Below are 23,644 nucleotides of genomic sequence, written 5' to 3'. Positions count from 1 at the left end.
CATCCATTTGCCCTAACTAGAGGGTTTGTTGTAAGGAATAATGGTAAAGGAGGCTGGGAATGTGGTTTAGAGGAAGATTTCGGAGGGTGTTGAATGGTCTGCTGGGTGAACCTCTCCATTAAGCAGCGTCTCCCCAACTGGACTGAAAGTGATCACTTACAGCCAGGAGCATAGAGAAAGCAAGAGGCATGGCTGCATATACCGTATGGCAAAAAAAAAAAAAAATTCACAGAGAGCTTAATTATATGGATAACAATACCAGTGGCCAAACAACCAGGAGATCCAAAGTAAGGCCAAGAAAATGGGCTTTATGAAGGAAAAACTGGTAATTAAGCAAAAGATTAATTATACTGAAGAATGTTGAAAGCAGCCAGATTGCAGAGAGTTTTCTGATTTTATATCAATGGACAATCCCGTCTGAAACCACACAGGCTGCACTCAAGTCACGCATTCATTTATTTGTGGGTGATTACAGGGCTTAACACTCTGTGAAGTTCAGCTCTTATTTACTCCTAGATTCCTCTGTTTCTGTTTCCTTCTGACTTTCTGTCTCCACCCCGTACTCAATACCAGGCCTGTGCCAAGCTTCATGTCATGCCAACTTCCACAGGAAATCCAGTTGTATCAACGATCCTGTGATTTCTGCCGTTCACAGAGATGGGTGGGATGCTGGCAGCATGGATCCCATCACCAGCCTCTAGCCTGTCCCTCTCCTCAGCGTCACCCTGCTTACAAAGCCTCCCCGTGACTCAGAAGACTCCCCTTCATGACAAGTGGCCCCCCTCCTGCTCTCGGTCTGTGGACACTGAAGGCCTGGCTCCGATCCACAGTCGTAGTGTATAACGAGACAAAATACAATAATCAAGCGGTAGAAACTACCATTTCTTGAGGACTGACTATGGGCCACGTCCCAAACGGAGGGCTTACCTGCATTACCTCATCTGACTCTCCAACTCTGTGAGGTGGGTGTTATTTTTTTTTTTTTTTTGGTTTAAAGATTTTATTTATTTGACAGAGAGAAAGACAGCCAGAGAGGGAACACAAGCAGGGGGAGTGGGAGAGGGAGAAGCAGACTCCCCGCTGAGCGGGGAGCCCGATGCGGGGCTCGATCCCAGGACCCTGGGACCATGACCTGAGCCGAAGGCAGACGCTTAAGGACTGAGCCACCCAGGCACCCCGAGGCGGGTGTTATTCAGCCATGTTGCAGACAAGGAAAAAGAAATCCAGAGAGGTGAAGTGACATGCCCAAACGAATCCAAATTTTAAGAAAGCAGATCAATCAGTTACCAAAGCATGGCGTCTTAACAAAGTATCATTAGAACTGTCTTCATGACTCAAGGCTAAAGGTGCATTGTTCGAGGCACCCTCTGGATGAGAATGAAATAGGCCACAGCACAGTTTTAAACCCGGGAAGCTCAGTTATCCAGAATGAAAAATCAGTGAATGAGGTATTGATATATAAGTTACTGACTCTGACACTGAAAGTGATGGTCCTCCAAATACCGAGTCTTTCAACTGCTCACACCCCTTGGGGACAGCCTTTCCAAAAGGGACTGGATACTTTTGTTCGTTCACAGAACTCAGAGGCCGTAATCGGACTGCTTCTAGAAGGTTTGTCTTTGAGACACTGGAAGCGTTTGTCATTGTACTGAGTATATCAGCGAGGCTACCAGGGACCAGGGCCTTTACAGCAGTGTGTGGTTCCTACAGGGGTTTTCACTACATGCCACGCCTCTGCCCCCCGATTGTGGGTTGAGTTTTGTCCCCCTGAAATTCATAGGTTGGAGTCCTAACACCCATTACTTTAGAATGTGACCTTATTTGAAGACAGGGTTTCTACAGAGGAAATCAAGTTAAAATGAGGTCATTAGGGTGGGCCCTCATCCAGTATGACTGGTGTCCTTATAAAAGGGGGATATTTGGACCCAGAGACACTCATAGAAGGAAAACATGGGGAGACAATAGCTATCTACGGGCTAAGGAGAGAGGCCAGTTCCAGATCCTCCCTCACAGCCTCGGAAGGAACCGATCCCGGTGACACCTTGAGTTTAGACTCACCAACCTCCAGAACAGTCGGCCAATAAATTTCTGTTCGTTAAGCCACACAGTCTGTGGTACTTTGTTACAGCAGCCCCAGCAAACGAAAATGCCCCCCACTCCCTCCTGTGACCCTTGGAATTCTCTCTCCCTTCCTCATGTTCATCAAAATGAGTAAGAACCAACCGAACTAACAGGGCTCTGATGGGCTGCCACCTTCTGAACAAGGTACCGGATACTGAGCTTGTCCTAAAAGAATTCCCTTTGGGCGCCTGGGTGGCTCAGTCGTTAAGCAGCTGCCTTCGGCTCAGGTCATGATCCCAGGGTCCTGGGATCGAGCCCCGCATCGGGCTCCCTGCTCAGCAGGAAGCCTGCTTCTCCCTCTCCCACTCCCCCTGCTTGTGTTCCCTCTCTCGCTGTGTCTCTCTCTGTCAAATTAATAAATAAAATCTTAATGTTTAAAAAAAATAGTAAAATTTAAAAAAAAAAGAATTCCCTTTGATTTGATCCACTCAACTGATGGCATATATAAGAACACATATATGAATATTACTTTTTCTGAAGAGGAAAAAAAAAAAAGGAATGAGTTATTGAGGGTCCGTAACAATTTCTCAGCCTGACTCACATTGCAGCCATATGACATAGAGGGACTGACTGTTCTACAGGCTTGCTGGGGAGTGCCAGTGGTATTCCAAACAGATCTTAAAACAAGTATATGCAGCTTCTTGCTCAAGACGTGTAAATAAACTGGCAGCCAAGTCAGCGGCCCCTCGTCTGCTCCTTTTTTTTAAGTAATTTTCAAGACAAGCTCCAACATAACTCTCACAGTTGGTTACTAGAGGAGTTAATGGCTGTAAGCTCAAAAGGAATGACTTTTTTGAATTATCCATTTGACAAAAGTCTCCCTAAGGCAACACTTTGACCCCCTGCCCGCTCCCCTAGCTGAAGTTAGCGACCGTGTATTAATTAGTGGAAACCAGTCTCAGGAAACACTAAACCCTTGTCTTTTCTTTTTAAGAATACAGAGTTCACATTAGAAAACAAGTAATTCTAAATTACCTGGAAGCTTCTCATTATGTGAACTGGAAGTTTCCTGGTAAATGTTTTCCACAAAAACTACCCGAATTAAGGACCTTTCATCTCAATAGGACTGATGCTCTGGGAAGGCAGTTAGCTGCCTACATGAGATGATTAGAGAGTTAACAAAAATGTGTTTCTCTCCAAAACATTTCCTTCACTGGCTTGTTGCAAGTGTCTACGTTTCACAACAGATATGTCGGTTTTAGAGTTAATCGTTGTCTTTGCTTCTGCATCATTGTGTACCACCCCTGGAAAAAGTAACTTCCGGTTCCTACCAAAACTCAGCCACGTGGGGAGATCCAGCAGAGACGGGTCACATCAAGCGCCGGAACGTGAGGCTTCGTTTTGCAGGGAGCCCTGGGTCAGCGGGTAGCCAAGGATCACTCTCTTGGCCAGGTGCTGTCACTCAAATCAGGGCTGGCATCCTTGTTAATGGATACGGTTGGGTTTCCAGAGCTTCTTCCTGTTGGGAGTCAAATACCCATAGTTGATAGTTTGGTGGTACCTCTTGGGTCAGAAGTCCAGTATTAGATGGACAGGTAGCATTTTAAGTTGCTTGCACGTGAGCAGGCATTAGGCTTTGTGTCTCATTTTCTATGTGATCAGAATGAGGCTAGCTGGATGAGAGGACTGGCCCCCAGAGGAGGCTGGGGGTGGGAGGGGAGGGTGTGTGTGTGTGAGGGGGTGAAGATACCAAAAAGGATAAAAGAAGAAACTGAAGACAAACTTCTAGCCTCTAGAAGTGTGAAAAAACATCTGCTGTTGTTTAAACCATCTAGTTTGCGGTATTTTGTTACAGCAGCCCTAGCAAACTAATACTTTTTGCCTTGCTTTCGTCTCTTTGTGTGAAGTTCTATAAAAGATTGGAAATGCCTTTTGTCAAAAATTTTGTTTCTTTTTGGGGTGAGCGACAACTACAAATTCCAGCCCACATCCAACCCTCTTGGAACATTCAAGGTACATTAAAATCGATCTGGTAAGGCATATTCTTGATAAGACACTTACCAAGTCCGCTACTGAAAACATACACCTACAGGAGACAATGAGACAGTCCTAAATGTTCACAGAGCCAGTAATGATGATAACTAATAATCAAAGCATCTGCACTTTAAATGCACAGACTCCGTTCTTATGACAACTCTCTAATTTTATTTATTATTTACTTTTATTTTTTTAAAGATCTTATTTATTTATTTGAGAGAGACAGAGAGAGCACAAGCAGGGGGAGGGGCAGAGGGAGAGGGACAAGCAGACTCCCCACTGAGTGGGGAACCCAAGGCGGGGCTCCATCCCAGGACCCTAAGATGATGACCTGAGCCAAAGTCAGATGTATAACTGACTGAGCCACCCAGGTGCTCCTATAATTTGATTTTAATGCACATGAGTGAGGCAGTTACTACTCTGTCTCCTTTTATAGATGAGAGGCATGGAGTGAGGCATGGAGAAATTAGGGAACTTTCTTAAGATCACACAACTAGTAACTGAAGAAGAGGGAGTGTTTTACAATACAGAAGTTGGACTCTAGAGCCTAAGCTTGTAATCACTCTGCTATTCTGCCAAGACATTTAATTCTAGCAATAGAAAACAAAATGAAGTTGGAACCCTACCTCACACCATATAAAAAAATGTATTTGATCTGGGACTAGGCAGTGGTTTCTTAAACATGATACCAAAAGCATAAATGACAAAAGAACAAATAAATAAATTGGACTTTATAAAAATTAAAAACCTTTGTGCTTCAAAGGACACTATCAAGAAAGTGAAGACAATCCATAGAACAGGAGAAAATATTTGCAAATCCCATATCAGTTAAGGGTCTGGTATCCAGAATATATTAAAAAAAAAAACAAAACCCAATTTAATTATGGGCAAAGGACCTGAACAGACATTTCTCCAAAGAAGATATACAACGGCTAGCAAGCATGTGCAAAGGTGCTCATATCACTCATCATCAGGGAAATGCAAATCAAAACCACAATGAGAGATCACCTCACACCCACTGTGATGACTGTAATTAAAAACTAACAGAGAAAAGAGAATGACAAGTCTTAAGGAGGATGTAGAAAAATTAGAACCTCATACCTTATTGGTGGGAATGTGAAATGGTACAGCTACCACGGTGTGGCAGTTCTTCAAAACAGTAAATGTAGTTGCCATGTAAACCAACCAGTTCCATTCCTAAGTATATATCCAAGAGAACTGAAAATGTATTTCCACACAAAAACTTATACAAGAGTGTTCATAGCAGTATTATAATAGAAAGTAAAAACGAACTGATAAATGTATAAACAAAATGTGATATATGCACACAATGAAATATTATGCAGCTATAAAAAGGAATTGATTACAGACACCTCTACACCATGGATGAACCTTGAGAACATCATGGTCCAGGAAAAAAACCCAGACACAAAAGGCCACATATTATATAGTTCCATTTTTAAGAAATGTCCAGAATAGGCAAATCTATAGCGACAGAAAGTAGATTAGTGGTTGCCAAAGGTCGAGGGGAAGGGAAGTGGGGAGTGACTGTGAATGGGTTAGCATTACTTTTTGGGATAGCAAAAATGTGATGGTCGCCCGACTTTGTGACTATGCTAAAAACCAGTGAATTGTGTATTTTAAAAGGTGACTAATGGTTATGTGAAGTATATCCTTTAAAAAAAAATTTTAGGTCCCTCAAATTTTAGCCAAGATACAAAGAAAATGATTGTAGGTGTACTTTGTTAAGAAGTGCCTTCGGAAGAACAAAAGATTTGTCCCTTGCCTTTAATATATGTGCACATTAAAAAGAATTTTAAAGCTCTAGAGGCAACTTTCAAAATGACTTAAAAAAAGCTGTCATACATTCTGACAATATGGTCATGTGGACATTGTTAGAGAAAGTATCTGAGATGTTTGGTGAAAAAATAAATTTTTGCTTGGCTTTGAACTAAAAGTTCCTCAAAATAATTGAGAACTAAAACTAACAAGATTTATTGGAGATTATTAAAAAACTCAGTAAGTTCTGGGGTGCCTGGGTGGCTCAGTCAGTTAAGTGTTCGACTCTTGATTTCAGCTCAGGTCATGATCTCGGGGTCATGAGATCGAGCCCCAGTTGGGGCTCCATGCTGAGCGTGGAGTCTGCTTGAGATTCTCTCTCTCCCTCTGCCCCTCCTGATTTTTTTTTCTCTCTCTCTCAAAATAAATAAATCTTTTTTTAAAAAAACCTCAGTGAATTCTAATAAGATTTATAGATATTGAAATATAAAATTTTGGGTTTTAAGTATAAGATGGTTGTGTTGATTATTTGGGCCGTGAGGATTGCCTGTGATTCTGACCACCTGATTTGAATTTCTGTTAACTGAACAATAGGATGCAAATGGAGAATGTTGACTCTGTCTTCTTGGTCTTTATTCTAGTTAGGGAAAACTGGTCCAGCAAGTGGCCCAGAAGCCCCTGTAATTGCCCCGAATTCAACAATTCATGTTTCATAAAACCACACACATTCATATGCGTAGGCACAGACATTCGGCAGGATACCTTGAGAGGGAGGTGTGGTCACACGTGGGCCTTTCCTTTCTATTCTGCCACCGGTAACAGACTGTGGGCCAGCTTCTTCATCTCTTTGAACGTGAGTTTTCCTATTTGCAAAATGGGCAATAGCTCCTGTGCAGGGGATTTGCTAACATTCAACGAAGTAACACATTTAAAGAGCCTGACACACATTTCATTACACAGGGCCTGGGCTGATGACCTTGGCGGTGATGATGATGAATGGGGCAAGGATCCCAAGTGACGTAAATTCCTGTGGACTTCACAATCCCAAGCACGGGGCTAGACATGAAGTAGATCCTAAATAAATACATGTGAGTTGGTGAGTTATTTCCTACTGGAAACCACACAAATCAAAAACATTTGTCTTCTGATTTGTTGGCTTTCCTTCAAGTGATGTCCTACCCCTGGGCTTTAGCACGTCCTCTTCGACTAGCAAATGCACCTTCTCCATTCATTAATACTGGCTAAGGGCAGGCGACTCCATGACATTATTTTCTTCTGATAATATTTTCCCCATCTAAGAAAGTTTACTCATTCCGTATTATGCCAAACCGCATAATCTGGAAGAACGAACTACAACTCCAGTTGGAAAGACCTAATTGGGTTTCAGCCATTGCTGGGAAAGTTGGTAGTCCTTGTTTAAAATTATTATTTTAACTGGCTAAATGCCCTTTGTTCCCAGATTAATAATCTCTGCATCGTGCCTGAAACCTTGGTGTTATTTTCACTTCTACACTAAATTTCACCCAATTAAAAAAAATATATAGCACACCCTCAATTTCAGAAGTCAAAACTGTTTCTCTAATTGCCTATTTCAGAGGCTTGAGATTTTGAAAATGAATCTCATCACACTGGTTTTCGTTTTCTTTGGCCCGTCCATGTAGCCAGCCTCTTTTATTGGCAAAATGAAACAATATTTGGTTATTGTTCATTTGTTTGTTTCAGGGAAACTTTGTCGTGCCCTAGTTTAAACCATACATATTAACATTAGTCCGGTAAAAAATGCAAAATTTGGGGGCCAAATTGGTGTCAGACAGTTGCACTGAGATAGTACAGTACATTGAATTATGGATAACAGGGTCAACCTAATATTGCCCCGCCCACAGATTATAGATTACTTACAAAATCTAAAAGTAAAAACATAAGCTAAAGTCAAAGCATAAAACAACACATCGAAGTGTTGTTTTTCCAATGAGGTGTTTAACCTAAAGTTTTGAAACTATTCAGCTAATTCTCAAACAGTCCTTGTTCATTGACTGGGCTGTTGAGAACCTGAAGTCATCCAAAACTTTACTTTTTGCCCCCTCCAGGATAAAATTCAAGTCTGTTTTTGCTAACAAGGGAAAGAATGTACTGCTCTCCATGCCTTACCAACCCCCCCTCCCCCCCGCCATCCTGTTACCTGCAGGTTCTGAAATAGCGAAAGTCAGGAACATGTGAATAATGCTCCACCCGAGGGCAAGTTCATGGATAGCTTGTCACCGTGGGCCCACCCTTGCCAGGTCGCCCAGTGCCCGGCCCAACCAGAGGTATTTGTGCCAGAGAACAGTAATTGCCCTCGGATGTTAACTCCTGTCCCCTGCTTCCTCTCAGCAGCCTGGTATTGATTTATTGTCTGTATATTTGTCTAAACCCTAAAGCTATTTATCTTTTCACCAGGGTAACAAGTTGTGTGTGTATCTAATCTACTACATAAAATAAAACTTTTTCCCTTTCCCTTTAAGCTTCAAAAAGATTCCCAGATTTGGGGAACAAGTTCTTACACAGATTTTCCCCTACCTTTCATGATTTTATGGACTTTCAGCAGTGCCCCTCAGCTGTGGTCTTTTATTGCCAATACTTTCATCCCAGCAAGCTTCCAGAAAGAGGTGGGGGGTATGATAAACTGTGAGCGGACGTGGAATGGGAGACCCTTGCTAGGGGGCTGAGGGGGAGGATGAAGGCCGGAGGGATGGGCCATAGCACAAGAAAAGGCTTCTGGTAAATTAGCAGTGGTAACTCAGGAGAAAGTTCTTCACATGAAGTGATTTGGCCTTTTTGAGTGGTATGTGCTTGAAAGAAATGCAGGTTAAACCTATTGCTACACATGCCAATCGGATTAAAAACAGTCTTCCTATGATAAAACCTTTCTAAGTCACATACATGAAAACCTCATTGACCAAAAAGGTCCCACAGCGTATGATTCCATTTACGTGAAATATCAAGAATAGGTGAGTCCAGAGAGATGGAAAGCAGATTCGTGGTTGCCAGGGGCAGGGGTGAGCTGGGGAATGGGGTGACTGCTTAATGGGGGTGGGGTTTCCTTCTGGGTCGAAAAAATGCTTGGAAACTGGAAAGAGGTGATGGTTTCACAATATTAGGGATGTACAAAATGCCACTGAACTATATATATTTTAACATAGTTAATTCTATATTATGTGAATTTTAACTCACTAAATTATAACCCTGTCTTTTGTGTGTGTGTGTGTGTGTGTATTCAATTTAACAAATATTTGAGTGTGGACAATGTGCCGACCACTTTGCAACTACTGGAGATTCATCAGTGAGAAAGAAAAACTTAACTCCAGTCCTTGTGGAGTTTTTATAAATTAGCCCTGAAATCATCATGGAGTGTGAGAAGCACTATAACAGGGAGGGACTGACAGCTGAGGGAGGGATGTTTAACCCAGATTCAGAGGATCAGGGAAGGTTTCCTACAAGAGTAACATTTAAATGGACTATAAAGTCACAAACGTGTACTAAGCACCCAGAATGTGTCAGTCCTTGATACGGGCCCTAGGGATACAGCCGTGAACAAAACGAAGTCCTTTCCCTCCTAAGCCTTACATCCCTGTGTGAGAGACAAAAGGAAACAAGTAAGTAGAATAGTATACCTGATAAACGCCTGGGAGAAAAATGATACAGGGAAGGCAGATGGAGAGTTGTGTGTGGGGAAGAAAGGTCCACGTGCTGCTAGACAGTTGGGGCAAGGCCTCCCTCACCGGCAAGCTGACATCTGAGCAGAAACCCAAAGTGAGTGAGGGACGAAGCCAGGTTGCTACCTGAGAAATGGCAGTGTGAGCAGGTCAGAGCGAGTGCAAGACCCAGATGCAGAACTCTTGGCGGGCTCATGGGAAAAACCGGAGGGCAGTGGACCTGGAACCCACTGAGAGAGAGGAAGAGGATGGGAAATGCTGTTGGGAGGATCCCTGTGGCCTTCTTACCCATAGGATATTGGTTTGACTCTAAGATGGGAAGACTTTGGACAATTTTCAGCAGAGTGGCAATTTTAAAGGGACTCCTCTAGCTGCCCTGCCGAGAATATGGTGAGCTAAGGAGGGGTTGCATTTAGGGGCTCCCGGCGGGCTCAGTCAGGGGAGCGTGCGACTCTTGATCTCGGGGTTGTGAGTTTGAGCCCCACGTTGGGTGTAGAGATTACTTAAGGGTAAGATCTATAAAAGAACAAAAAAAAGAAAGAAAAAGAAGCTGTTGCATTTAACTGGGCAAGAGACAAAGGGTGGTTTAGGACAGATACAGACACACTGGTAGTAAGAAGTAATTAGATTCTGGATAGATGGTCTTTAAAGTTGGAACCAACCACTGTGCTGATGGATTGGCTGTACTTAGTGAGAGGTGGGATGATACCGAGGTTTTGGGCCCCATTGAATGGGGTGGGGGGTGCAGTTGACATTTGCTGAGATGTGGGAGACTGCCGGAAGGACAGGCTTGCTGGATGGGAACCAGGAATTAAGGTTCTGGACTCGTTAGGTCTGAGATGCCTATGGGACGTCGGAGTGGTGCTACTGAGTGAGAAGCAGGAGTTCATGTAGAAGTCTGGACTGAGAGACATCAACAGGCAGATGGTACCGAAGCCGGGAAACTGAATGAGATCACCTTAGCCGCGAGTTACCCAATGCCTGAAAGTCAACTAAAAAACAGACAGCCCCAAGTCTTACACTAAGCAGATCATTTACGTGGGGAGGGAAGCAGTCATTACAAAGCTGCTCACCAGACATCTCAGAAATGGTTCAGGAAGGAGAGTCAACGCATATGTACAGACAGGAAAGACGCCATGTCTCCAAAGAGAGATAGGAGCTGATTTAAAAGGGAGAGGCCTGACAGTCATTGATCACAGCTTGTTTGTTGTACTGTCTACTCTGCTCTACAGATTTCGGGGAAATTGGGTACTGCACAGGAACAGTATTCCAGCTCAAGAAAGCTGGAAGCACAGAACGGATTCCCTATGAATTTGTTCCATTTGCTCCATTTCATTTTCTTATTTGGAATAAACACTTGTATTTCTAGTCGGACCATGGAAGAAACTTTTCAGAATATATAGCATGAGAATTTTCAACCAACAAGATCATTTCTTTTTCACACTTTTCAACTAGCAGAATGGTATGGAAGAGACCAACTTTTGCTATTGGAGGGACTGGTTTTTATACAGGCCTCGATCTTCAGACAGACATAGGTATCAATGTCCCCAAAGGCTCTTTCCCTCCTCTAGCTACCTGGATACCAGAAGACCCTTAGGACAGAGGTCCCCTCTAAAATGCACCTGATGACCCAACACACATTTGCGACACCATGCTAATGCAGACAGAAATTTCACTTCCTGTTCTCACAAAGTGTGCAGTAGTTCTTTATGTTTACCCTACAGGTTATTGTTGATATGTTTGTCTTGCTACTTTTTCTTTGGCTCTCACTCACCCCAATTCCCCATTACTGACCCAGAACTCCCACATTTACTGGTAACCTTATTAAAGTTAGACTCTGCATTTCATAATCTATGATGGTAACACTTGGTTCAATTTGCTGACACACTTAACCTGACCAAAATCACTTGGAAAAAGAGCTCTGTAAGAACCATTGATTGCATTTATTCCTTTCCTGGGGCAAAAAGTTTCCATTTCCTTTGAGACAAGATCCTTGTCTTCAGAAACAGAACCAGAACCAGATCTGTTTCCCAGCAAAGCTACCCCAAATTCTGACTATTACTGCCAGTTGTTAGTGGATTCTAATACCACGATCTGCTTTGACAGAGCCAAGCATACAAATGGAGGCATTTGGTAGCCTCTGCCTGGTATGATTTAAGGACAGTGGAGAGGCTCCCTTGCAGAATTCTCTCCTGGACCACCTGAGCCCGGTTACCCGAGACTCCACCACTAGTGAATCATGTCTCTGCGCTAAGCATTGCCTCCTGGAAAACGTTCTTCAAAGAGGTATCATATTTAAGTCAGTTGGTGGTCAAGGGGATGGTGGGGGGAGACAGCAAGGAGAGGAAAAAGGAAGAGAACCCAAATAAAGGTGGTAACATAAGACTTTGTGTGCTGAGAGTTTTCTTCAGGACTGCATTGCAACATCAGTGCGAACAGAGTAGGTAACAATTATGAGACTGATTCTGGTGTGGCTCAAACCTACAGGCTTGTGCCAAAGGTAGTCTTATTAGTTATTTATAGGAAGCTTAATAAATAAGTGCTGATTCAACCTGATTTGTAGTTGACCCTACTGATCCAATATAAATGATACGTTTCTTTTCGAGAGTGATTCTCAACTGCGGTCAGTCCTGCCCCATCTCCCAGGGGTTATTGTCAATAACTGGAGGTATTTTTGGTTGTCACGATCGGGGGGAGGGACGTGCTGCAGGCAACAGATGGGTGCAGACCAGGGATGCTGCTGAACATCCTACAATATGCAGGATAGCCTCTCCCAGAGAAGAACTCTCTACCCCAAAATGTCTGGAACCCCTGCTTTAGGGTTATAGGCAAGTAGCCAGGGTTGTGGAAATGATAGGACCGTAATGTAGTATCTCCTGGTTCTTTCTTTCTTTTTTTTTTTAAAGACATCCAAATGGCCAACAGACACATGAAAAAGTGCTCTTCTGGTTATTTCTTACAGAGGAACAGTGCCCGGACGTGAAGCATGAATGCAAACAACGGCCCTTTAGAATGCTGTTGTTACGTTCAGCCCCATGATCTGCTATTTGAGAGTTGGTTTTTGGTCCCTATAGTTGATTATTTGTTGCCATTTCAGTAGCCAGAAGGCTGTGAATCTGAGCCCACTCCTTTTGGGAGGCGCTGGGCCTCTGTTACAGTGCTATCTCTAATCAGTGAGTTTTATGGGAGAAAATGTCCTATAAATAGATCCCTTGGTCGATGCATCCTCAAGAGTGGCAAAAATGCTGTAGTTCCTGCTTCTAATTGTCCCAGCCCAATTCACGGCTGGACAGGTGCCCCGGGGAGGCCATCTCCCCTGCCCCACCCTCCCCTGTGGCGGCGTCCACTCTCAGCCCTCTGCTATTCACCTTCTCCTCCCTCCTTCCCAAGTCACTGCCTTCCCTTTATTGATTGAGACACTTGCCTGGCAACTCCTCCTCGGGAAACACAGGACCTCATAGGATGTTTGTGGAATTAAAAGGGTTTCTCCATTCCTCCCTCCACGATGGCAAAGCCACTCCGGACATTAAAAGGGAGCTCTTGGGTGAGGGCGCAAACCCAGTCTGGAAATTTCACTAAGCGCGCTGCTTTGTCGGTGAGTCTGGGTCGGTCCTGAAAGCTTACCTGGGAAAGGGGAGAGGTGTTTGGAGGCTCCTGCTCAGGAGGGACCCAGCGTGCTGAGCCTCTGTCACCCGATACTCTCTGACTCAGGGGGGACCCGCCAACTTGGCCAACCTGGGAATAGAAGAAATGTGTTGCAGTGTTTCCTGACCCCAAACCAAACATGCCCTTAAAAAAAAACCAAAAAAACAGCCTCAGCTGGAAACCCTCTCCCTGCAGTTTTTTCTCTGGTTTCTGTCTGATTCTTCCCCTTCACATCGAGGTTTCGAGACCCCTATTTTATATCTTCTTGCACACAGCTGCTGGAACCTCCATTAACACTGGAAGGCTGTTTCTCCTTTGGTGCCAGAAGCATCCCGATAGAGCACCGCGGAGCCCGCCGTCAGCCCTCCTGTATTCTGACTCTGATTAGGTGCATTCTGATAATCGAGTCCCTGGAATGCACCCTCTTGGCTAATGGAAGCATCATTTTCTGCAGCCAGGATCCCTTTTCAGGAGGCTCTGGTTTTAACCTGATTGGAACCTGACTGGTATCTGCAGGATAAAAGAGAAATGTTGCTGAGTAGTGAAGAGAGTATGTCCAGGCCTCCAGCCAGAGGGACAAGAGGAAGGGGGGGGTGGGAGGGAACCAAACTAATCTTCATTCTTCCAGCAGAAATACAGAGGCTGAGAAACATCTCTGTAACAGCTGGCCATGGCTCGCTCCCTTTACGCTCCTTTCCATTAAGACACTTAGAGAAGAAGAAGAAGAAGAAAAAAAATTGAGTCCCCCTTTTCCCCTAGCTTATATTCCTTCGGCCAAGTTGGGACAAGCCACTGATTTCTGCCCTCTAAACTATTTAAAATTCCACCTTCGCACTGGGATCGGAAAAATCAATCTCCCTGATTAAAAAGTGACCGGCTTCCCGTTTCCAAATGTCTCTTTAATCTTTTAATTATGTCTGGGTACAGACAACACGAGCCTCCAAGAAGCGGAGCCCGGCTCTCTGTGCTGACTAAGCTCAAAAGATCTAGATGCCCATCAGCCCTTCTACTGAAACCACAGGTGGGGCTGTTTTCAGAATTGCCACCAGAAGACTAGAATCTTAATATGCCCCGATGTCAATGTCATCTGTAAAGTTGTGTCGTGTGTCCTCTCTGACTAAATTAAATATTCTGGGACTCACCGGAGACTTTGCAGATAGAAATGCCAGTTTAATAAAAAGCACGGCGGGGGGGGTGGGGCGCGGGTGTGGGGCACGTGAATGTCTGGGCTCTGGCCTGAGACTTCAACCCAAACCCAGCACCATAAAGAGGGCCAGCCAGAGTCACCCAGCCAAACGTGTACCTTCGTTAATGGATTCCGGGGGCCAGGATTTTTGGAAGAAGAATTACAGTCACTTCCACAACCCAATTCCTCGTGAAAAGGCGGCCTCTGTCTAGTAAGTGAGATGAAAAACAGTCTCCAGGAGACTTTGAAATGTGAGCAACGATTACTGAGTGCAAGACAAGGGGGGAGGGATCCAGGTAGGACTTGAAGTGGTTCTTGGAAAAGTCGTTTATTACGTGCATTGTTTGAAAATGCAGTGAAGTCCGCGATCACGCGGCCCGAGAGATGGGACCACTTTAAAACCCCAAACAAAGCCACTCAGCCAGCTAGTCTCAACCCGATATCCTGAGGACCATCCGCAGAAAGCCCTGCCGGCTAATTGGCCTGCTTGAACACTACAAACCCCGTTTTCAAATATTCTTGCTGTGCTCTGAACTGCGCTGTAAATCTCACTGCCCCTTTCCCCGGGGTCCAGTGGAGAAAAAGCACCACATTTGGCTTTTCCAGGCACCGTCTAAACAGAGACCCGATCAGTGGCTCCAGGGAGACACCTCAGAGCTGAAACAGCGGATTCCAGTTCCCTCCCTCGTAAGTCTGCGTGGTTGGGATGTTTGGGCATTATCGTAAAACACTGGTAAAGCTGACGCGCAGGCAAGAGGAGAGATTCGCCGGGAAGGTTCTGCATTACCGGCCACTTGGCCTCTGCCCAGCCAGTTGGGCAGACTTTCCTGGTCTGATCCAGGCGGGGACTGACAGCAGCCCCCCGAAGATGATGTGCTCTGTGGTCTTGTCACCCGGTGCATCTGATAATGGGAGTCTGTATAACTCTTGAGCTGAAAAGGGCTCATCTAGCCTTGGGTTTCAAGAGCCAACACCTGAAATCTCTTAGAAGTAACGAAAGCTTGCATTCTTCAAGGCTGTTCTGAAAGAGATGATTTAACTCATGCTTTATGATTTAACTGCGCAGAATTGTTCAGATCTCTGCACCGGATGCCTCAAAAATCCAAACTTGAGCTAATTTCGACACTTCACTTAAGCTGATTACGGTGATGTAATGGCCTGGTATTTTCCCTTTTATTTTTCATCTTTTATTTATTTATTTTTATTTATTTATTTATTTTTATTTATCAACTTTTATTTTTAATTTTTATTTATTTTTTTAAAAGATTTTTGTATTTTTTATTAGAGAGCACACAAGCAGGGGGAGTGGCAGGCAGAGGGAGAGGGAGAATCAGCCTCCCCGCTGAGCAGGGAGCCTCATGCGAGGCTCAATCCCAGGACTCCGGGATCATGACCTGAGCCGAAGGAAGGCAGACGCTTAACCGTCTAAGCCACCCAGGCGCCCCCAAAATCAACTTTTAAATGTTGCGTATTTATGTCCTTAAAATTTTATCTTGCATTTGTGTTGTCTTGAGCCCTATCATCTTCTCTGGAGAACACACTGGATCCGTTCCTTTGGGACTGAAGGGACCATCAGCTGAAAGCATTGCCCTCCCAACCTGACTTTAATTGTAAAGGCCGAAACAGTGACTCAAGATAAACCATCACTCATTTTTAGGCACCTACACAGGCCAAGTGATAGGGGACTATAGGTATAAATACACACGGAGATATCAATATTGATATATATTTAGATTTATAGGTATAGTTAGAGAGTTTAAAATCAAGAGAAACATGGGGTGCCTGGGTGGCTCAGCTGGTTAAGCATCTGCCTTTGGCTCAGGTCGTGATCCCAGGGTCCTGGGATCGAGTCCCGCATCGGGCTCCCTGCTCAGCGGGGAGTCTGCTTCTCCTTCTGCCTGCCGCTCTGCCTACTTGTGCTCTCTCACTCGCTCTGACAAATATATAAAGTCTTAAAAAAATAAAATAAAACCAAGAGAAACATACTAAAAGAACAAATACAAGATGGAATTAAAAAAAAAAAACGCGGAAAGAGAGGAAAACCGATTTGTGCAAAAAGATAATAAATTTCCTTTTAGGTCTATTGATTATGAATTTCCTAAGAGGTGGAAATGAGTGTGCAGATTGGCTGTCATTAGCATAGAAGTCAGACTTCATCAGAGCCCTGGGAGTAGATGAGATGTCCCCTGGGGGGAGGGGGAGGGGATGAAAGAAAAAGACATGATTAGCAATAATATTGGAGAATGTGAAGGAGAATCAAAAAAAGCAGAATAAGCTCCAAGAAATCCTCACAGGAGAGTGTAATCCAAAGAGGTTTCCGAGAGTGCGGTGTGGCCGAGAGCTCAGGGGACACTATCAGACAGGAGCCCTTTGACGGGCAGGTCCCTTCCGAGCAAGGTGTGTGCCCAGAAGTGAGGAAGGCATGGTCTCAGCACACAGCGGACTTCCAGCATGTGGAAGGAGAGGAGGACGAGCCTGACCGCAACAGTGGTATTAGAACTCAGGGCTAAACTGCACGATGCCGATTACAGTAGCAGGGGGCGTTCTGTGCCGGCCCAAGGTGTCTGCCGCCAATGGGGCTTTGACCCCACAGGGAACAGAGGCGCGGGCTGCTCAGACTGCTCACGGTGAGGATGCCACTGAGGCTAGGACTTGTGGTTTTTGGGTTTTTTTTTTTTTTTTTGGCTTTTTGGTTTTTGTTTTTACAAATAGCCCTGGCATGATATAACTGCCCCCGCTAGAAAGTGACGAAGGATGGTTTAGCCAAACCCCGCTCCCGCTTTCGCGACTAGAAGTGAGCAGAAAGTGCCGCCCCCCCCCCGGCCCCCCAGCTCTGTGGAGGAAAGCTGCAAACACTTGAAGCCCACGTGAACTCCTCACCTCACCGTCTCCTCCCGCCTTTTCCTCTCGTTGCGGAGCCTCGCAGCCAAAGGCTGTCTTATTTGTGGGGCTGCCAGGAGACGTGATTGCCAAACGGCCTTTCAAACTAGGAATGGAGGCAATCTGTTGCTTCAGACACCTCTTTTATTTCAGGGGTACCTCTTTGTATTCTGTACCACAGTGTACATAAGCAGGATTGGATTTCAAGCGCTGCTTGGGTGTTTAAAAATCACGTTAGTGTTCCTTGGCTGTATCTGCAACGCGGCAGAACGCGTAATCCAGGAGCTCAGAAAAGAATGGTGGTTTATTAGGATCAGCAAATAGTGAAGGAAGTGCAGTCTAAAGGAAGAAAGTGGCAAATAATGATTCACAGAGCAGGAAAATACCTCAGCCTGTGGAATCCAAACATCCTTTTATTTATTCACTCATTGAATAAATATGCATTAAGTGCCAACTTCATGCCCGGCATTGCACGAAGGTTGGGATTACACATAAGAATAGCATATGTTCTCTGCATTTGAGAGGATCACTGTCTGGTGGGGAAGGAAGAAAAAAAACAAGATCTACCATTCATTCTGCACCTATTTCCCATCAAGAACTGCCCTTGGCCCTTTGTCTGGTTTTGCTTATTTAATACAACAAATCTGTGAATTAGGTACTAGCTCAGTCTGACAGAGTAGGAGACTTAGGTATAGCAAGATCAGGTAACTTGACAGAAGTCACGCAGCTAATACGGGGAATTCAAACCCAGCTCCCCAGACTTCAAAGTTCATGCTCTTTGCAATGCACCACACGACCTCCTTGAAATGAAAAAGACCTTCAACCTGCCCTCAAAGATTATGCAGACATGTTTACAAACAATAACAACATGATTACCGTGATAATGGAATCACATTCAAGGCTTAACTTTTTTTCAGCATTGAGAAGCATTTTGAACCCAGACATGCTCCTGGATCAGCTCTGAAGGGGAAAGCTTGCGGAGTCCCCTGAGAAGAAGACGTATTTAGAGCTTCTGTCTATCTCTGGTGATGCTTCTGTAAGGTACAGGGCCTGCTAAAATACAGCATCTAGCTGTCTCTCTCTCTATGAATCTAGCTATAGCATATAGCTCTATATCTAAGATATAGCACACAGGTATATGGACTGATTTCTAACTTTCACACTAGCCAGAGCCTTGGATTCCTATAGGAAGAGCATCAAGAGAATATAAGCTAGGCATTTTATCACTTTCAGGGGGAATGGTGCTCCCACTGCACTGGGTACATATTTCTAAACCAAGACGAATTACATTGCCTAGTACTTACCTGTTTTCCTGTTAGTCTCTCTCACTAGACTGTGAAGCTCTCCAGGCTAAAGACTCTGTCCCATTCACCATATCTCCAGCTCATGCAGCTCTTCACTACACTTAACAGGTGACCATTAACATGTTTATTGAAAGAAAAAAGAAAACTGCAACTCTTTTGATTCCCTGTTTTGTTGTTGCTTTTGTTTTTAAGTTTCTTTCCAAAAGTATGTGCTAAATCCTAGGAGAATGCTTGACACAAAAGTGAATAAGACCAACCCTGGCCCTGGTCTTAGCCTGGTTAGCACATCCAACTTTAGCATATTATTAGTTTGATTTATAAGGCAAGACCCAGTCCTTGCAGGTATCAATACTGGAATAAATGATATAGTAATATGATTTATCAACATGTTACTGTCCAACATTCCTTAAAAAATAAACTATAACTTGGGGTGCCTGGATGGCTCAGTTGGTTAAGCATCTGACTCTTGATCTTAGGGTCCTGAGTTCAGGCCCCACATTGGGCTCCACTCTGGGCATGAAGCCTACTTAATAAAAAAAAGCTGTAACTCAGAAATAATCATCAATTAAATGACAAAGTTCATGTTCATTTCATATACATATTCAGCTCCACTCTCTCCTGGAAACCCACTTAAGTGTCAGTAAAAGAATGCAGGGGGCGCCTGACTGGCTCAGTCAAATAGTATATGACACTGGATCTCGGGGTCGTGAGTTCAAGCCCCATATTGGGTGTAGAGATTACTTAAAAAATAAAATCTTAAAAAAAAAAATGCAAAAGTATAAACCTACAAGATGAACAGAACAGCAAAGAGGACAACAGTGGACAAGAATGTCAACAAATGCCTACCTTATGCAAGCTTTTAGAGTAATGATAACAGTTTAAGGAGAACACAAAAGGCTGGATTCTATGTGTCCATAGAGGCAACCAGTAAGAAACAAGCCAGTCATCCTTCAGAACTTGGAGGGCTCAGGAGCTGGAGGCATGGGGCCCACAGAAGGTATGGGCATGAAGTCAGCAGTGGATTGAAAGTCCCTGTAAAGCAGTTAGCTCCTTAGGTCTATCTGTCATCATCACCTCCAACCCCCAAAGACAGTTGACTTATTCTAAACAAGACAGGCTCAGGACCAGGGACCCAAGGCAGAGAAGACAGAGCAATAGGGGCTACTAGCAAAAGTCTGATCGTCAAACTCTTTTAGCCTCCTTTTTCCACCTACTACCCAGAAGGCCATAGCCAGGCTTGTAATCCCTAGGGAGATAGTTAGAAGATCCTTCTGTGGAGAAATTAAAGGGTATTAAGGAAAAACTGTGTAGAATTCAAGGGTATTCTAAGAAAAATGTTTGTTCACTGCCCTATAATTCTATAGTGAATCCCTCAGTCAGTGAGCATTACACATACACACAGAACATTCATTTAGCATGTGATTCCCTCACAAGATCACAAGATTTGAGGGACAGCCTCCAGCATGAAAGACACAGACAAAACAAGAAACAGAAAAAAAGAAATCAGAGGGAAGAAAGACAATACATGGATTAGAAGAATACTTCCAATAAAATATGAAGAATTTTCACAGAGAAGTTAAAAAACATATTGCATCCTTGCAATAGCAATCTTAGGACATGAAAGATTCTTTGGAAATTAAAAATATGAGCTCTGGCATTTAAAAAAATCAATAGGAAGTTTGGGAGTTAAAGTAGATAAAATCTTCCCGAAAGTAAAACAAAATGATAACATGGGCATTAGGAGAGAAAGAAAATGTGGGATTAATCTAGAGGAGTCAATACTTGCCCAATACAAGTTCTAGAAGAGAAACTGGGGTTGGGGAAGTGAGAAGAAAACAAACTATCGGAGAAACAATACAGGAAAATTTCATAGACCAGAAGGATATGGATCTTTAGATTAAAGGGACCACTTAATGCCCAACACAATAAGTAAGAAAAGACTCAACCAAGAAATATCATTTTGATCTTTTAAATTCAGAACGAGAATTATTTTTAACCTAGAATTCAATTTTTAGCCAAACTACCAAAAAAAAAAAAAAAATGCAAGGGTAGAATAAAGACATTTTCAGGCAGGAAAGTTCTCAGTAAATTTACCTCACATGCACCCTTTCTCAGGAAGGGTGTGCCACCAAAATGAGGGAGTAAAGCAAGAAAGAGGAAAACATGAAAACCAGGAAGGAGAGTTCCAACACAAGAAGGAGGTGGAGAGAATCACCGAGATGATGACAGAGAGAAGTTCTGGGATAACAGTGATACAGTAGCCCAAAAGAAACACTGGTCCAGGTTAGAAAAAGGAAGAAAGGGGCCCCAAGAAGGAGGTGTTTAGATTCTAATAGATTATCTGTTCTGTATTACTATGTGGAAACTTTTGTGGAGACTTGGAAGTTGTGGCAAAACTTAAGGATAGTTATATACAAAGCCAGGCTGATGAAAACAAGGCAATTATTAACTCCAAGAAAAACAAAAAGCTGTACAAGAAAGGAAAGGTAATTATAGTGTAGTGTTAGCTCAGTAGAGAGCATTATTTATATAGTAATAATAATACAAACGCTGAATATTGATTTAACAAAAAGGGGAACAAGAGGAAGTAGTGTTATGGGGCAGCAGACTTAAATCCTCCCCAACTGTCAGTCACTAAATAATGATCTAGTAGAACATATATATTACTTAGAAATATGTAGATAAATACCAGAAGAACTACTAAAATTAATTAAAAGTAGCTGCCTACAGGAACTGATGGTTGAAGGGGATAGAACAGGGGAATTGCTGTGGGTTTTTCCTTTATTTTAAAAAGGCTTTTAGTAATATTTGATTCTTAAAATGTATACATTTATTTGGATAGTTTTTAAAAAACAATAAGCTGCCATAACTCTGATTTTAATGAGGCTTATGGTCAACAAATTAGATACATTTTTGCCCTCACAGATCATACAATTTAAACACAAACCTCAGAAAAATCATATAGACTATTTTCTAACCTAAAGAAGCCTAGGAGGGCACCTGGGTGGCTCAGTTGTTAAGTGTCTGCCTTCAGCTCAGGTCATGATCTCAGGGTCCTGGGATCGAGCCCCGCATCGGGCTCCCTGCTCAGCGGGAAGCCTGCTTCTCCCTCTCCCACTCCTCCTGCTTGTGTTCACTCTCTCACTGTCTCTCTCTCTGTCAAATAAATAAATAAAATCTTCAAAAAAAAAAAAAAAGAAGCCTAGGAGAGTTCAGTCTGAATGCATTTGTTCCTTCCTCTCTTTGTCCATCTGTAGAAATCCTTAAAGTGTTAAAAAGTTGCATGAGTAGGTACTCCCATATTTTCCCAAGATGTTTAAGAGATTAATTGCGAAACCTTCCCCACAATCTGGAGTGAACGTTTGTGCACCATACCACTTGCTAACCAAGGCAGAGAAACCAACTGATGTTGGGAGAATTTGTGGTGTCTTTTTATCTAAGTTCAGAGAAGGCACCATGGATAGATGGAGTCTGAGCCAAATCTTCAAGTATAATAGATGTGCAATTTGATGAATAGGAGACAGTTGTGTCCCTGATTCGAATAGAACAGCTTGGAAAGGAGTAAAGTTGTAGGTCAAATCAAGAGTCACAATGGCCCTGGGGGGTGTTTCTCAGAAACCTGCAAGGTTTGGAGAAATAAGACACTCAAGAGTCACAGAGAATATAACCTGCTAATTCATCCCCAAACTGCAATTTCTTCATCACAGCACAAATCCCTGGTAGACTAATAAAGACTTTTTGCCTCAAGCGCCATCTCCACAACCAGGCAATAGCTAGCCTCCTTACAACAATAATAACGTGTTAATGACTTTGATAAGGGAAGATACATATCATTATCACCTCTTAATTACCTTTTGGGCAATGGGAAAGCAGCTGTGGAATACACAAATCAAGGAGCCTGGGGAGGAAGTTTCCCAGAAAGTGGTCCCTGTGATTGTTGATTTTGTACCATTCAGCTTCCATTAATTATCTTATTTTTTAAAAAGGTTACCATTAGTGAAGAAGCAAAGTACAGGCTTGCCGTTGGTTTGGTTTCAATTACAGAGTGTTTCCCTCTAGGAAGATCATTTCCTTGGGGCTTAGTGTTTAGGTTCCTTGTTGATATCCCTCCCCATCTTCACATTCACGGGACACAGTCCTACACATTTACTTGGCAAACCAAGAGCCAGGAGACACTTTGTGATTCCTCGAGAAGTAGGCAAGCTCCATTTTCTATTTGCTATGGCACCCAGCACAATGGAACAGCCCGACAGTAAATACCAGTTGAAGAAAATACATATGTTTATTGCAGGGATTCTACAGTTTTCGCTATTTGGTTTTAGATATTGCTTTGAAATCCCTATTAATACACTGTATGTGTATGGGCAAATCTAGAGCATCTCTGTGTTCCACACCACAGCCAGCAAACTTCCTAAGCAGGAAAGGGATCAAAACTTGCTCCCACAGGTCACACACCTTTCCAGGTAAGGGGAGGGAGGGCTTTGATTCTTATTTACATAATGCTTTTCAAACTCTTGCCCACCTTTTATAGATGTGGGATGTGTAATCCCCAAAACCTCAGTCCTGAGGTGTCTTGTGCCCCAAAACTTTGCCCAATGGCCAGCCAGGGAGTGAGTAATTCTTGTGCAGTAAATCAATCTTCTCCACACAAAAGGCGGTCATCAATTTTACATTCTCTTTGCAAGAGTTGAAGATCATTTGCTCTCTGGGAGTTGAAGGTTACCTGAAAACAATTCCCATTATCACTCCAGAATTCCTGTCTTAATGTTATCTAGCCCTCAATGGAATTATTTTTCAGCTGTATAAAATTCTGCCCCAATTCCCTGTTCATTTTTCACTGTTATCAGTTATAATATTTAATGTTTCTGTGACAACTTATTTCAATTTATCTCTCTCTACAGATTGGCAAAATCACTGCCCACAAGAAAGACAGAGAGGAGGGGGGTGGAGAGAAAGAAAGAAGGAAGGAAGGAAGGAAGGAAGAAAAGAAAGAAAGAAAGAAAGAAGAAAGAAAGAAAGAAAAGAAAGAAAGAAAGAAAAAGAAAGAAGAGAAGGAGAGA

General features: G+C 43.3%; 1 long non-coding RNA gene across 1 annotated transcript in view; it reads left to right on the top strand.

The window, feature by feature from the left end:
• The window catches only part of LOC118555437 (uncharacterized), a 94,194-nt gene that overhangs the window by 56,024 nt on the left and 14,526 nt on the right, over window positions 1–23,644 (top strand). Inside the window, exon 4 of the long non-coding RNA XR_013441430.1 lies at window positions 6,838–6,973. This is a non-coding gene — a long non-coding RNA (uncharacterized LOC118555437). The remainder of the gene's footprint in view (window positions 1–6,837; window positions 6,974–23,644) is intronic.

The sequence above is a fragment of the Halichoerus grypus genome, chromosome 9 (assembly GCF_964656455.1).
Source record: "Halichoerus grypus chromosome 9, mHalGry1.hap1.1, whole genome shotgun sequence".
Lineage (NCBI taxonomy): Eukaryota > Metazoa > Chordata > Mammalia > Carnivora > Phocidae > Halichoerus > Halichoerus grypus.
Note: the sequence above shows the minus strand (reverse complement) of the source record. Positions and strands in the feature narration are given on the sequence as shown.